General features: G+C 38.8%; 1 long non-coding RNA gene across 2 annotated transcripts in view; it reads left to right on the top strand.

The window, feature by feature from the left end:
- Window positions 1–17323, top strand: part of LOC125183042 (uncharacterized) — a 525727-nt gene that overhangs the window by 150338 nt on the left and 358066 nt on the right. The gene's annotated exons all lie outside the window — the stretch shown is intronic.

Below are 17323 nucleotides of genomic sequence, written 5' to 3'. Positions count from 1 at the left end.
ATGAGATAAGGTGAGCCACAAATTGCTAGGAATAAGACTAGGCAGAGCACAGGCATCAGGTGTAAACTTGTAGAAGAGTGGATGATATGGGGGTGTGATACTTGGCTTTGAGAGATTTGTCTAGTGTTTGGCTCTGCCAAAATCCCTGTGAAAATGTGCACAAGATGCTTTTTTTTCTTTATCATGGTATAGGTGTTATTGATACTGTCTATAATGATACTATCTGACATTCAAAATGGACCAGCGTAAACTGGAAAGCAATGCACTTCAAAAACATCGAACGTTATGGAAATACAAACCGAGGAAATATAGTGGCAATGTGGAGCAAGCTTTCCCATACCGGTTCTTCTAAACGGTCATACATGGGACTTATTTCCATAAAAATGTGTCTTTGCAAGCATCTACTTGATCTAACAAAGATAGAATTTGAAGGTCCAGATGTCCTAACTCCTATGTGTTTGACAGGTCTATTTGGAACTTTTATTTTAGAAAAGGTAGTAGTGAGTAATCTCTGTTTTTAGAGAAAAGCCCCCCTTTTCAAATGAGTGACCCCCTCAAGACCACAAACAACTGACAAATCGATTGCAGGCGGGTAGAGAAAGGTGAAGGTGCTGATGTGATCTTTTAAGTGCAAGGATAGATTAGAAGACATTTGGAAATCCCTTTTGAAAGGTAAAGACTTGCTGAGTGTGTGTGTGCACGTGCACATGTGTAGTAGGGAGGCGTTCAGGGTTTCTTTTCATTTTGTATTGTTGTAACTACAGGGCAATCGCTTGCCAGATGTCAGCAAGGTCCGGCATCTGATCTTGAAGTGGAACATAATAGATGATCTATCAGTTGGTTCAGCAAACATCACATATAGCTTTAAACTGTCATTACAGAAAAAAATCTAGGAAGGTGACATTTGAAATGACAGCACTTTCTTTCACATGTAGCATTCTCTCCTGTTGCGAACCAAGGGAATCTGTACTGTGGCTATGGCTTGTTTTATCGATGACCCTAATGCCCACAAAATTCAGGCGAGGTGACTGCAAGTGGTCCTGTGTAAGGTGTCAAGTGAGAACTGGTGTGGTAGGGAAGGGCAACCAGGGAGCATTTACTGGCCGTGGCATGATCTTCATGACAGATCAGCAAAGGAGTTATAACTTCTACTCTGCTTCTTAGAAAGATTTTAACAGGGAATGAACCAAGAGCAGTGCAAAAAAAAAAAAAAATAAGAAAAAAAATTGGAGGAAGGTACCTGCTTTACTCCAGAGACTTCTTGGGATTGGAAAGTTTCACAAGTAATAAAAAGAGCAGTTCAGTGCTTCAGTTTTGCCAACCTCCCACTGCTCTCAAGAGTCATCAATAAGTGTTCACCTTCTAACACATGTAAATGAGCTGAATGCTTACTTCTGAAAGCTCTCAGAGCTATGGGAAAAATCTGGCTAATTAGCGGCTACCTGAGTTCTTGTTGACTGCTTCCTTGTCTTGTTGCATACAGCGAGCCAGTTTCTTTTGATTGTTCCTTACTTTTGCTGATAAGGGTTAAAAGGACTCCTTGCATTACTGTCATCACTAGAATGAGACAGTTTTTGGATATGTTTGGACTGGAAACTACTGAAAAATGTTGTAAACGTGAAAAACTTGTGGATTATAGGGTCAGTTTTGGTTTTTCTTTTTGTAGTCTTAGAATTACAAGAAAAAAATGCAGTAGATTTTAGATATTGTTTAAATCTCTTTGCCACTTTTATATGATGTTTACTTTCTTGAATTTCTTTATAACGTTAAAGAAAACTCCAATGTAGTGCGTGCAGAAAATCATCAACATATGGGATGTATTATTCCCAGTATATTATATCATTATTCAAGCCACACTTTGAAAAAATTTTATGAATCAGAATTAGTCTTCTGGGAAGGCATTCTGTGTCATTTGTTATCAATATTATTTTAGATACTATTAACTAGCAACAAAATTTGGTTGCAAGTTATTTTAATTGTTTAGTGTTATATTAACACAATGCTCTAATCATAAATATTTTTTTCTCATGCTTAAATGAAACTGCTGTATTTTAACAATTTTTCCACGTTCATGAAACAAAGGTATTTGCTTTGCAGTCTCTGAGGTAGAGGAAGGAACATGAGGAAATGGTGAGGGGTATTACTGTACCCCTTGGAATGCCAAATGATGGACCTAAACTTCATTTTTAAAACTTGTGTTAGGAGAAAGCATAGTTAAAAAATCTACCAGACCACCTTGTAAGTACAACAAGCATGTTATTTTTCTTTCTTTCTTCTGTTAACCTGCTTCAGTTTCTATTTAATGACTGAGCAGAATCCTGAAGCTCCTGCTCACAAAAATGTGAAGGGGTTAAATACATACCTATGCAGTACAGCAACTGTAGGGCTTAGAAATGGCACAAAACCCTTATATTGGTTCTCTCCAGAGGGAGTGAATTTTAACTTCATGAGTGTGACTTTCCAAGAATTGGTGTCCATGAGGAATACAAGAATCATTTTAACAGATTAGCCAGTAGTCTATCTAATTTAGTGTTCCATTTCTCGAGGCTTATATAAGAAACAATAATTCTGGTTTATGAAGCAGGTGAAGAGAGAGTAGATATTGGTTGTGGGGGGAAGGGAGGAACGATGTAACTACCAACCCCAGTAGTTAGGACATTTGGATGGAAAGTTGGAAATCTACATATCCTAACATTGCTGTTTGGATAAGGCCCTAAAAGGCAAGCTTGCACAGGGCCTTTCTCTACTTCCCTCATCTACTTCATCAATTCTGTGTTAGGAAGCTTCTTACAATGAGAAAAGGCAAACAAACCCTATCTGTGAACCATTTTGTTTTCAAAAAATTTCTCTCTCTCTGAAGAGAACCCCACAGGTAGTTACAATTAAAACTTCTTTATATATATATATATATATATATATATGTATGTATATAAATTTTTTTCTAAGCTTGTGTGATGTCTTCCAAAGCTTTCTCTGGTACTTCCATCTTCCTCATAGAAACTCTGGAAGGCCTTGCTAGTGTTAACATGACAAACTTCCTTAGGTCTACTGTAGCTCGTAGCCTCAATAACATTTCATGTCAAAGAATTACAGGGCTTGTTAGAGCTTAGAGTTTACTACTGAATGTAAACAGTCATTCATGAATTGGCTGAAAGCTGTCTGAATTTCTTTTGACCTTAAGTAACCGCAGGACATTTCTGTCAAATATTTGTTATTTTTATTCCTCCTGAAAGGCAGCCTTTCTCTTTTCTTCAGAAGTCTTGGCCTCTAATTGTTGTGCCTACAATAAATTAAATAGAGTAGTTGCTGTACTTTTGCTTCTCTCTGAAGATGCATCCTGGCTAGCAAATATCAGAGTTAATTCTCTAGAGAACCTGTAAGCATTATCACATATGACCACTGTTTGTGCTAGTTGTTCTCCAGTTGTTCTGATATTTTCAGCTGGCAAGGTAAGATTGAGGCCTAATTTATGATTGAGCAATGCATCAGAAGCATTCTGTTCATTTTTTATTAAAAAAATGTGTATCAGGTGTCCTCAATTACAGATTCACTAACTGACCTACCATTTTGTCTGTCTAATACTAATGCTATTTAATTTTTTTAATCATGATCTGGAGGATCGTGGCTTATGAAACTCAGATGTTACTGAGCTAGGAAAAGCTGTATGCTGGACGGCAGGAGAGCAAGTCTGATGATTTTGTATATGGTACTGTTATAGATATGTAGCTCTGTTATTGCAGGATGATATTTAACAGAGAAAAGAGCAATATAGTAGGTTACATGGGAATAATCAGTTGCCTAAACACAGCATAGGAAATGGCTGGATAGGTGGAAATTCAGTGGGAAAGGAACTCCGGCCGGTGCTCTTGAAATGTTTCTCTTGGCAGCTGCAACATCAGGAGCTGTTTCCACCCACTGGTGGACCTGACCAACTACTGCCTTGCAGCCATTGGTCTGCTTCAAAAGTACCCTTTTTTCCCCCCGTTTTTCCATTTTCAGCTGGATCAGCAGCTCAGCCTGCAGAGGCCAAATCATTGGAGCCATCAATGGGATGTGCAGACACAACAGGGATGTGCAGTCAGATTTGCTGGGGCCATACCTTTTGACAAAAACATCATCATGGATAAACTTAAAATTATGTGAAACTGCAAGTGTTCTCCAGGTTGATGGCAACTGAGATGAGAAGAAGTTCTAACTAAAAAAATTAAACTTTAGGTTAGATGTTAGTAAAAGCTTTTCTTTGATCAAGAAATGTTGGAGTGGACTGGCTAGAGAGGCTGCAGAGACCTTGTCTGCAGGTCTTTAATAACCTCAGATAGACACCCATCTGCTGGGAAACCTCATGTATGATTTTGCTGCCTGCAAGCGGAGAAACATATTTAGCTGATGTCTTGAGGTCACTTCCAGCCCTCTGATTCATATCCCCTAATTATTTGTAGTGCAAAATGAGTAAAATGAAAGGTTTTCCTCAAGGTACAAAGACTGAATTTTGCAGAAATCACCCGTCTCTTTTATTCCTTTTATTGTTAATTGCTTCACTGTAGGCAACTGGATTAGCCTTCTTCTGTTTGATCAGTGTGAGGAAAAAGGAGGAAGAAAGAACATTAATCATATCAAATTTCTCTCTCAGCATTTTGACAATAAGATAGCATTTACGAAGAACTAGGGTCATACAATATATATCCATCTGTCATTAAAAGAACCACTCTCCAAGCAGTTTTATTAATCATAGAGCTCACTACAAAAAGCGTCAGAGTGACTCCACCTATGATATTAATCCTATAAAGATATTCTTGATGGATATCTTTATCTGGATTCCTCCCACTAGAAGATGCCAGCTTTGAATGAACATCCCAGTCTATTTCAATAGAAGTGTAAGATTGCTTCTGTGCTTTTTAGTATTTTCATCAGCATGGTGCTGTTTTGTACAGGATTATACCTAACTGTTCATTTTAATGTCTGGATTGACTCCTGATAGAGAAGAACATGGAGAAATTTGACACTCTTGAACATTTCATACAAACCCAGTTGCTGTTCTCATTTAATTATCATGTTTTATCATAAAAAATATTAATTGCAAATACATGTCTTTAGTCAAAATACCTGCTAAATCTTTGAAACTTTGTTGTTTCATTTTGAGACTGCTAGAGTTTTCCTCAGTCCTCTTTGCTCTGCAACTTCATTTTTTAAAGCTCAGAAGTGACACTAAAATTGCCTTTTTTGTCTTCATTTGAATAAAGAACTGAGGGAGGTGTAAGACAGTAGCTGGGGATCCTGACGTGTATAAGCAATTGTAGTTTTCTTTTTTTTTAATTTAGCACAGATGTGCATTCCTCAGATTTTGAAGTTAGAAGTACAGCCCAGTACTGGTTGACCCACAGCACCAAGATCATAAGTGCTTGCTAGGAGAAGTCTTGCTCTTAGCAGGAATAATTTGCTTGGTTAACTCTTTGAATTCCATGGAGATCAATGCCTGGCTAGAATACAGAGGCAAAATGATGCCACAAAAAGCTTTATAGACTGTTTATTCCTTTCTCAGACAGAATTGATAATTACTGTTCCTAGTACTGTAGCACATCGCTCTCCCTTTCATTCTCGGGGGGGGGGGAGTTTTACATCTTTTTCTTTTTGCTAATGAATGAACAGATGTGTTTTCTCTAGGTCATGGCAGTTTTAATTCATGACAACTTGTCTTTGCACCTCCTGAAACAGGTTGAACTGTGCACTCAGCACACAACAGACTCAGACTTTTTGATCACTTTCTGATAGTCTGAGGGATGGACAAACTCAGACTATCAGAAGGAGATGGTTGGTATGAAATTCCAGAGAGGCTGCAATGTCTTGCATAATAGTTATAGTAGCTCTTTGAAAAGGCAATAGCGTGTAGCTGATGGCAAATAGATCCCTCAGTCTATGAATTTTAAAATGCAATATGCAATGTAGGACAATATAAATCCAGGAAGACTGCAATTTATCTGTACTTTGTTGCCTCAACTCATGCAAAGACAGTGGTATTGTATCATATAAGGGGGAAAACTTGATTTAGTATTTTCTTCCCTGAAAGCTCAGACAGAGGCAAACATCTTAATGACTATAGTCCATGTAATTTTATTATCTGTACTTAATAAAGAAATAAATAAGGTAAGGAAATATATCTGTAAGATTATTGAAGTTTTATAAATGTATAGATTCCAGTAAGACTAAACATGTGCTTAGATGATACCCTAAATTAATACAGACTTGAGCACTTCTGGCTATGCTTTATGAAAGGGGATCCAATATAGGCATCTTCCGAGAATATTTGTAGAAACTGACTGTAAAAAAAATAAATAAAATCTCAAGTACAGGTCTGAGAAATGGGTACAATATTGGCTGGCAATTGAGGTATCATGGTATGGACTTGGTCTTTCTATTGTTTCCTGTTGAAGAAATTTCACTTTGTATATGAAATAAGATATTAGGTCAGATGAAAAATAACACTAATTTAAGGCTTGTACTAGTGGGAGTGGGTCTCTGCCCTGGGAAGCTCACAGTGAATGTGTCACTGTTGTGCCCTTGACAAAAAGCACACCCCGTAGCTCATTTGCAGCATCTTTCTGCGCTATCCAAGGCAACTCTCTTTGTGTGCGTGTATATGGAGCTGGGGGGTGGGAGGAAGAGGGACGTGAGCTTGTTCCACCAGGGTGGAAAGCTGGGGTCCCCATGAAAGTGCACTAGCAGAGGAGTGGAGCAATCAAAGCAGCATAAAAGGGATGGGACTGTTGTAGCCACGATGGCAATAAGACCGAGGGAGGAGGATTTGTTTGTTTAGGCACATTCTAGGAATTTACCTCTGCCACTTTAGTTTAAAGAAAATAAACTGTGCTTCTGCCCACAACTACATAATTACATTGTAGTCTAATATCTCTCGACTTCAAAATGACAGCTAAAGCAGATTAAAGCTGTTTACCGCCTATGGGAAGCAGTATGGTGGCTGCTGGCAATATTTCTTTCTCGCTCAGTAACCAAAGTCCGGTCATAAATCTATATTCTTCTTCAAGGAGGAAGGCTGTGATTAAAGGATTCCTCCTACAGCTGTGGTTTGGTGATAAGAGCTTTATGTTCAGACCCTCCTAAGCGACAAAAAGGAAAAAAAATCATTTTTCATTAAGTTAGATACTCTAATTTGGGTGTGAGGGGAGAAGCAGACAAGTAGTTTGGTCAATGACTTGCTATAGATTTGGTAGGGAGCATTGTATACAGTATTTCTAAGCAGCAGCTGGGATTTGAGAGATAGACTACAGCCCTTGTAGCACCTCATCTGTGTCCCTGCACAGTGATAGTTTTCTCTGCAAGACAGATATTGTGAATTTAAAGAAGTTTCTTTTTTTCAGTACTTGTTAGCTGTCCTAGTCCTGTGCCAGAACTGCAGGTTTACCCTCCCGCAAGCAGGAACATTTGAACTGTCTTCCCAAAGCAAAGAGACACAGGAGGAAAAGAAGCCCTAAAACTCAGTACTGCTGATGTGCTTTTGTCTTTGGCTGAGGCCTTTGCAGAGTGGCTGCAGAGGCCAAAGGAAGGACTCCTGGGGAACCCAAAGGACTTTGAACAGAAATTTTAAGTGTTCAGAGCTGTGCAAGGCTGCCAGACTTCATTCTGTCAGGCAGAACTTTAAATGACTGTTCCAGTGATACCTCTACCACTGGAAAAATAACAAGACAGAAGTAAAAGCACCAAAACAAAACCCAGCAAGCCAGAGTGCAGAGACTTTGATGCATGTTTTGCAGGGTTTGAACATTTCTGGTGACAGGGCACTGCTTGATTATCGCAGGGAGACTAATTAAACTATACACCACAATCATTGGGGGAATAATGTGATGGCTGGTACACGAATGAAACAGGAGCAAACTCTAATCCTTCAGACACCCAAGACATGAATTATCTCAGTGCTACATATGCCCCCAGTTCTGCTCTGTAACTCAGTAATGACAAAGGGCACAGTCAGAGATCGAATGACATGTTTTTATGTTTTCTCAATTTTTAAATTAGAATATATTTCTATTGGAATTTTTTGCTGGTTCTAAGTTTACAATGTTTAATTTGCATAATAAAGTGCTGTGCAATATGGGATGAGGATTAATCAAAGGGTTTTATCACACTTTAAATTATTTTCATTATGTTAGAACAAGATGTAAGTTTTAATTCCACCTTGTTAGCTAACATTTTTCACCAAAAGTTTGGATTTGCAAATCATCTGTCACTTTTAATAGGAGCAGATGCCAGTGATTTTTAAGAACCTAAATGCTTCAAGTATTGTAGGCTTTGCTAATTTGACTGATATACAATTTAATATAATTTAGCAATTATTAATGCCATTTAGCATCAGTGTCAATATTCAGCAAGGTAGCCCACAAGCAAGAACAGTAATGCAAGAAAGGAGAGTTAGGGGTGTTTGTTTGTTTGTTTTCCCCCTAGATCTGCTTCTGAATAGAGACGCTCCTTCTAAGCTCACCACTGTAAATGCTCTTTCTTCCTCCCCGTTGAATTTTTAGTCACAGCTATCACCTGGAAGGGTTATTTTCTAGAGGCACACACTTATCTTACCTTTTGAGAGGCAAGCAGTAAGCTTACTCTTAGCCTGAAGACATTTACCAACAGTGTTTTATATGTTACATTTATCAACTCTTCCAATCACAGTGAAGCCAACTGAAAAACATACCTGCTAATGGAAAAGAACTATTAAAGTACTACTGTGCGTTCACCTTGCACTAAGCCAGCTGCATACAGCCATGCCATAAATCACAGTTAAATGATTACATTCCACCAGAATAACTGCCGAAAGAATAACTCCCAACCAACGGGGAGACTATGCTAACAGAATGAAAAGCCCATTCATTTAGAGAACAATGTTATTCAGCCGTACACCCTGCATTCATGTTAAACAATAGGAAAAGGCCTTTTGGATGTGCTGAGCACACTGACATCTCTTCTGGGGCAGATACGAGGTCACCATTCTCCTGTTCTGAGGCTTCCCTCTGATGGAGGCTGCTCTGGGAGCAAGGACAGGGACAGGGCTGGGATGCCTGGGTAAGGCTGTGGGGTGGTGGAGGTTAGGGCCACCGATGGTGGAGGCTACAGAGCCACTGCATGGCCACTTCTCCTGGCCAGCGGTGGGTTGGCAGGTGATGTTGGCACTGACTTAACCACCTCACCAGCTGAGACAGAGCTTGTCCTTTGGGAAAGATAGCACAGTGGTCAGGCATTCTCCACTGAGACTCAGAAGGCTTTAATTTCTCTCTCTGGTCCGATATCTGACTTGTGCAAGACCTTGGGATTGGAAAGGCACGTGTTGGTGTGGGTAAGGAATAGTTTTTGTTCCCATGCTCCCTGGAAAGCAGACAGATGTTCTGCCCTTTCTGCCTGGCTGGTGAAACTCTAGCAAGGCTGCTCTGGATCCAAAATTTGTGTGGCAAACATCCTGCCTAGTACCTTGATCTGCAGCAGCCGGAGCAAAAAAAATAAAAGGGGGGGGGGGAGGGTATTAATGCACTAGCCATTGCTTTACACCTTTAACCTCCAAGTAAGGTCACATAGCTTAGAGAGCATCATGCAAGCAGGGATGTGAAGAAATCAGAGGAAGAAATCAGAGGGATGACTGGGAGTGTGTGCCCCTTCCAGTGTGTGTGTAGTGGACCTTTGACAACGTGCAACGGCAGCAGGGAAAGAGAAATTTGAATGGTTTGGGGATGCTGCTGAGGCCTTGGTGAAATTTCAGCACTGGAGCAGTGGAAAGGAAGGAGAAGTCACCTCACTTGCTTTTTCTGTCTGAGAGGACTTGCATGAACCTCACTTCAGTAAAATAGAGGACAGTTTCTGATATCAGAATACCTGCAATCGCTACCAGATGAAATAGTTTGCTAATTGAAACCACTGGTTTTTATTCACTAATGCATTTTTTCACATTCTAGAAAAAAGAAAAAAAAACTTATTTTCAAATTGCAAATAAGTGCTTGAAAGCTTTCTGCATAGTATTTTGATGGAATTGATCTGAATGCTTGCTCGTCTTGATCCAGGCACTGGCAGATATTTCCTCTGTTTTGTTATTAGCCAGCCAAATTCAGGAGAAGATTTGTCTACTCCTCAAAAGCTCCCCTTTTTTTTTGTGTGTGCAGAAAAACAGGCTGATTGCTCACCTGGGAGTAGCCACAGATAGTGCTAATACAGGCTTGTATTACAGTACTAATACAGTACTACAGGCTTGCAGATGCATCAGGATTTGTAGAAGCACAGCGTCTGAGACAGGCTGCTGTAGTCAGTGTCTCCATTCCCCTCCTCCCCAAAATACCATAAATAAATATCTACATCCTGAGCACAAGAGAGAGGAATAAAACAAAGGTTTTCCATGTGAAATAAGAAATTTATTGGAGTTATGCATGAAGCTTTGAGGCTCAAGGGGGCCCATTGCTACCTGCAAGCCTTAAGGAAGGAAAAAAATGCAATCCGTGGGTGCCAGGGCACTGAATACCATGAGCAAGTTCTGCTGCACCTCGGACTTCCTTTTGGCACTGCTTTGCACCCCCATATTTGCCTTTGTTTTGCAAACAGTGCAGTTGAAATTGTGTGACTCTTGTGTGTGTGTGTGCCATTGGCCATGTCGCTGCCAAGGAAGGCTGGTGCACTGACCTAGCAATGTCAAAAAGGGGAAATAATGGATTCGTTTAATAGATGTTGAAGCCCAAACCCAAATGTAGGACAGATAGATGAAATTTTGTTTTTTAAGTACGGACAGGTACTTTTTTGCATTATGCTTCAATAAAGCATTTAAGGATAGTTATGAATAATAAGTAATTTTATGCTGAGTGACTGTAGAGCATAGAACTGCTCCCTCCCTCTTTCTCTTTTAAGTGTAAAAATTTCTTCCATTAAAGGCCATATATTCTGTTCATTCCTGAGATGCAGCTTCCATCGATGCCAGTTTATGGTCCTGGAATGCTTGCTGAAGATTAAGAAGGAAGGCATAAAAGAGACATTTATGTGTTTTTGTCTTCTAACAATTTGAATCAAATACTTTCCAAAGAAAATGCATTTTAAGTGTATTTTAAATTCCTCCTTTCATTGTAATGTCTTTTTCTAAGCGACTTGCATTTTGAAAATGTTTTCACATGTTACATTAATTGAATATACAGCCTCAGAAATTGGAAGTACCTTTTCAATTGCACTGAATGCAACTGAGCATAAGTTCTGACTGCATAATTTCCAACAAGAGGAAAGGAAGAGTGATTTCACACTGAAGACGTGATCAGTAACACAAGAAAACAGCAATATCAATCTTTTCCATCCATTGTACTGCATTGCACTGGAATTCCAAGAGGTTATGAAAGAGAAATCTCAGTCTGACAGGCTAGTCCACTTTACAGTGAACTTCTTGGTTTCCCCTAAGTATAGACCTTCTTGATAGTATTTGGAGCATAACTGTGACAATGAGATAGTCACGTGAAAATACAAACTTTCATTAAGTGATTATATATCCGTGTTCCTCTTTCTAAATATTTCTCATTGTTTCCTTTTTGTTCTGCAACACTGCAGCAGTCTTATTTCCATCTGGTTGCAGATTACAGTTTATGTTCCCATCTGAGGTTATTCTTTCTATGAAAGACAGGTAGGACCAGAGTATGTAGCTCAGCTGCATCTGTGAGACTCTTCTCTCTCCTTGAGATGTACACAGAGAGCTCTGTCAAAAAGCAGTTGTTAGAACTAAGTTGGGTTGCAGATGCTTCTGTCTGCTTCACGCAAGGAGCTGAGTTGGACTGAGGACACTATGACCTGCAAGGATGTCCTGCTCCTGTTCTCCTTCTCAGGGGTATCCATCACCAGGAACAGTGCAAAAAGCATGTGTAAGTCTTTCGTAGAGTTGGTGAGATGAATCTGGTCAGAGAGAGCCGTGCTGGGGCTCAGAAGGGGACTCTGCTGGGACAGGAAGAGAACAGTCAGCAGGAAGCGGGCCGCAGCAGGGAAATTTTGCTCTCCGTAACACTGGCAAGCAAAACCCTGAATTGTGTGCTTCCTCAAAGAATGCGAAAGACAAATGATATTTCAGCAAGATAGCTATATATTTAACCAGCGTTATCGAAATGAAAAATAACCTCCAGCCTGCAATAGCTTGGTAAGAACTACTTCAGTTTTCAGTATGAGTCTCTGGCAATGACTGAGCTATTCAGAACTGTATTGACAGCATTTGCATAGACGTGGTGGCTCCTGAGATTGCAGTTTGTCAGTCTCTGTGTACAAGGGGTTTTGTTGTTGTTTAAATCTGTGACAATGTAAAATTATGAAGTGTTAGGTTTCCAAAGCTTTTATTAATGATGGGTTGTGCAAATTCATCTTTGTACAAAGGACTCTACTTTTATAATGAGAGGACAGAAAACTCAAAAGAGATTTTCTTTTAGGTCTCTCCCCTAGTTCCATCACAGGAATTTTGTTTGCTTATCTATTTTAAATCTAACCAGCCCAAGTCCCTCAGATATTCCAGTGAGATTCTGCCACGTGAAATATAATCATTATAAGATTAAGCCTCCTTTTTCATGCTTATTCACTGAAGTGTTTGATTCCTTTACGCCACTATTCCTCAGCTGCTAAGAAGTAGCAAAACCCTATCTTCTTTTTTGCTTCATGTACTACCTAATTATTATGTCTTTTCACTTCATATTTGTGGTGAAGGAGCATCACCAACAGCAGTTTTTTAGAAGCTGCGTCTGAGATCTTTCATTAGAGCTTAAGAAATGAGAAAAGGGAAAATAAACATGAGAAAATAAATCTGATTTGGTCTCATCAAAAGTAAGTTTTGTTGGAAAAAGGCCACATCCTCCTTCTTTGCTATACAAGTCTAAAACCTGAAAGCATGGGATGATGAACTCCAAAGAAAAAGCTGCTGCTTGCACTCATGTGGATGTTAAGTACAGAAGCACAGGGACATGCCTCATAGTAATGGTTCTCATTCAAGTACTCTGCTTTTTGATCACAAAAGAAAAGGTGCTATGCAATATATTATTGCTACTTCTCTCTTCTGGAATCTATGCTTGTGTTCAGCCTAATGTCATAATCCCCATGAAAACAATATTGCCCTGTTAGCCAATGAACTAATGCGCTGTAAGGCACGCATGGCAGGGCTCGTGTGCTTAGCTACCTGTTCTTTCAACAGAGTGCTTCACTTGACATGAAGTTCTGCACGGAGAGTGGCTGACTCTTTCAACATCTATTAAATTTACTTGAAATAAAGTACAATCTCTAGTGTTTAAGAATATAAAATCATAGCCTAATTATTGATAATTCTTTTTATATTTATTATGCTTTATTAATAATGAGTCATTTAGTATTAATATGGCTGTTCTAAGGACTCCAGTAGTATTTCCTCTGTAATTTACTGTTCCTTAATGTATCATTATTAGAACGTATTTCCCTCTAATGCTTTAGCGTTACTGTAAAACTAAGGATATGGATAAAAGTTAGATAAGAATTTACCTTTGCAAGTAGCTAAAGGCAGACTGAAGGCTACTTCCATGTTTCAGGTCTTACTTGTTTTGCAGTATGAAAGGGGATAAATAAAGAGCAAAATCTAGCACTTCTCATATGCACCTGACACTCCTGGCATACACATGAAATCAGCAAACCGGATGCTGACCCCAGAGTGAGTCAGCACTGTAGAAATACATACAAAATAGTATAGCCATGGAATTTGCATTACAGTTGTTATACAGTAGCTCCTAATGACAATGAAAGTTACAGTGAATTAAAAAAAATACGTGCATTTCCTTAGAAGTGTAATGTTGTTATAATCCCATATTTTAAGTATACAGTTTGTCTAATCTGTCTCACGTTGATGTTCTCTTTCATGGCACCCACTTTATAATCTTTGTGAGGGACTGAAAGAAAGTCCTTGTTTATTTTTGAGTTCTGTTTTGGCTATATATGTGTTCCAGTAGACTACAATAGTCCTATGTTTTGGAAGATTAACTGAAATACAGAAATGAGCATTACTTTTTCCTGCATTCAACTTGTTGGTATGATATTGCTGCAGTTTTTCAAGCCAAATCCCCTATTGTTAAGCCCTGGGTGAGTGGCTGTGTAAGAGGAAATTAAGCCCTTCCACCTTTAAAGGTATTATTTAAAACAGGTTTTAAACCTTTACAACTACTCTTAGTGCTCTTTTCACTAAGTGAGGCAAAGCACTATAGTTTTCTATCCTGAAAACAATGCTGCTGTCCAGAGCATTTGAGTCTTCGTGTGTCAGTAAAAGCTGTGAATATCTGGTTGCTGGCGAGGCCAGGGAGCTTTGCACGGACTTTCCACTTGCTGTGGAAGTGCTGAGGCTGGCTGGAGTAGGAAGCAGCAGCCCTCGCGACAGCTGTGTGAGCAAACAGCAACCAGACATGCTCCCCACTGCAAACAAGACTACTGAAGTATAAGAGTACGATAACAGTGTGTGACACAAATACATTATTGATATCCCTATGAATCATTCATGGATATTGTTTTAAATAAAGTGGTACCAGGTATACTCTGAGTCTGCAAAGGTCAAGAGGACAAATTAATCGTGCCCAGGTCAGAACCTGTTATAAGGGCCATTTTTGATACCAGGATGAATATGTGTAGTTTAGCATTAAGAAATTTAATAATGGAATTTTTCATTAATGGAAAAATTATATTTGCCATATTATTGAGTATTGTCTGGGTATTTCCCTGATGGTATTAAGTGGCTGCATAACCTGCTGTCACTATAAATGAGATATCATTAGCTAAAAAACATTAGGCCAGTGCTCCTAAGACCTGTTAGTAAGTGATGGCTTTGCTATGTATCATCCACAGCCATGCCTCAAAGCAGCGGGTATTTAGCATCCTGCTGTGGGGAAGAAACCTCAAGCTGCTTTTTGACCCCTGTCGCTCTCTTGACCTTATCCATGCCCTTGAGCCTTCAAGTTCTCTGGGATGTGATAGCTAAGGTGCAGTCTTAATAGTATGTCTTGTGAGATGTCTCAAGATGTAACAGCATATTTGTAAGTATGCTACAGTTAGGACACAGGCATACACACAAAGATCTTAAAATATATTTCTAGCAGAGAAAAGTCTCACTATAGCTGACTTATCAACTGTCTACGTATCATTTGTATCTGCATGGAGTTTAGTATGAATGGTTTGCCAGACACTTACACTTTGTCAACAACCTCTACAAATGCATTTACTTTGTGTTGCACATTTCATTATAAATGGCTTACAGAAGATATCTATAACCTTGATAACTCCATTTACTTTGTTAGTAATGGCTCCTTGAACACTTAGAGCATAACAATAACCAAAATGCATATAAATATTTCATTGCAAATCTATTGTTACTTATTTATAGCATGCTCACCAAAAGCATTACAGAATATTTATTAAACATTTATAGATTAGTTTTGCTACAACTAGTATGTGATATAAATGCATTATTCATCTCACAGTAAGTCATTGCTGGGCATCCCTTAAAAATAAAGTGGTACCAGGAGGGTTTGGGGTCTGCAGAATTTGAAGAGATTCATTTTAATCATGTGCAATTCAGACTCTGCTTTGTGTTTATTTTTGTTGAATAAATGAAAGAGGAAATAAGTAGAAAAACAACTCTCAGCAACAAAATACAGAATGAAAAAATGGTTGCTTGAAACCCTGGGACATTTAGCATGCTCTGTCTTTAGGATCTGCCAGCAATTGCACACTAAAGTCTAGAAACTGTAAACAGCGCTTCTTTTCTAATAGTTATTCTGGTGGGTTAGATGGAAATGTTTTCTGGAGCTAATAATTTGGAATGAAGGCTGTTCTGTCTAGCTATATTTTTTATTTGATCTGAATTATTTTTTTTCTCCTAGTTTCCAGTACCACATCATCATTCACTTACTGGAATAGCAGGTAGGACATGAGCATGTGTGTTTGGGTGTGTGCAAACAGAACAAACTAATTTGGGTATGTAGAGTTTTATGCTTTATCTGGTGTCTACAATCTACAGAGGGGAATAAGGATATATATGTATATATATATTCTTTGCCAACATATAGTAAAAAAAAAAAAAAGCTCCTATTTTACAGAGAGGGCAACCTAGGATTCTGACCCAGAAGGCATTTATATAATGTTTTGATAATGCATGTGAAAAGCTTCAGTGCAAAGTTACCTGAATGTTTAAGTAGTGGCAAGAATTCCTCCCAGGTTGGTTACAAGATGCTATCAATGTTTATCTAAGCTATATTACCTGATATAGTTTCCTTTAGCAGTTTGCTATTCAATAACTGTAAATAGATGGAGTAATTTAAGCTCTTACCTAGCCTTCAGGAGAGCTGGATTCCCCACAAACACACCAGTTTATTGAAATAAGTGTTGATATATGAAAGGCACAGTTTTAAACCTGTTAAATTACTCCTTTTTTATCCATCTATGTGTTTATTCTCAAGTAACATTTCCTCATTAAGTGTGGCTTTATGTCATCTGTTATTTCTCCCCTTTTATTCTAAATGATAGCCTATTTAATTAATTTTGCTCTAATATAAAGGGAGGATATAGCTGAGTGTTTCCACAAATGGGGGCGTATAAGTAAAGAATCAGGATAATCTCTCAAACTCATCTCCTCCTGGCCTTGTGATGTTTACAGAACATATGATTTGTTGCAAATATGCTTGGGCACAATACTGTTTATTTCTTTAGGGGTAAATGTTAAGAATATCTATGAAGTGGTGGAAATACCTGTTTTTATTTGGTTCTTATAGTCTCCTCTTCAAACTCATGTAAATACCTTGCAGTCTTGTGTTGTTGTCTCACTGTCATACCCATACTGCGTTGAAGTCTAAGAAAAAGCAATGGAAGGATAGAGAGAAAAGCACGGAGAGCTTAGAGTGAAGGATGGCTAGGAGAGTCTCCATGAAGTCAGGCCCTTTGACTAACAGATGAGTGCGCTGTGAGTTCATTTTCTTAATACTATTAATTTTGCAGCTATGGAGTTATTCTGTATTAGCTTGATGACATACATGGAACAAGGAGCACACAGGTAGAAAGAAAGAAAACTACTTTCGTTGAGGGGGATGTTCAGTAAAAATATGCTTGGGCAATTATCTGCATAGGTACCAGAAACTCTATGGAGATGGACGTAGGGCAAAAAGTGCAGAGCCCCTTTTGTGGGTTAAGAGCATTGCTGTTTTCTGTCAGTGTGAGGACAGATTCTGGGTAATTTCTGGAGGAAAAGCCACTTCTCTTTTCCTTACAGCTGAATTCAGGGGAACTTGTGGAGGGGAAGGAGATGCCACTGGACTTTACTTTTTGTTTTTGTTTG

Source organism: Anser cygnoides, chromosome 15 (assembly GCF_040182565.1).
Source record: "Anser cygnoides isolate HZ-2024a breed goose chromosome 15, Taihu_goose_T2T_genome, whole genome shotgun sequence".
Classification (NCBI taxonomy): Eukaryota; Metazoa; Chordata; class Aves; order Anseriformes; family Anatidae; genus Anser; species Anser cygnoides.
The sequence above is the reverse complement of the archived record's forward strand: the minus strand, read 5'-3'. Positions and strand labels throughout refer to the sequence as shown.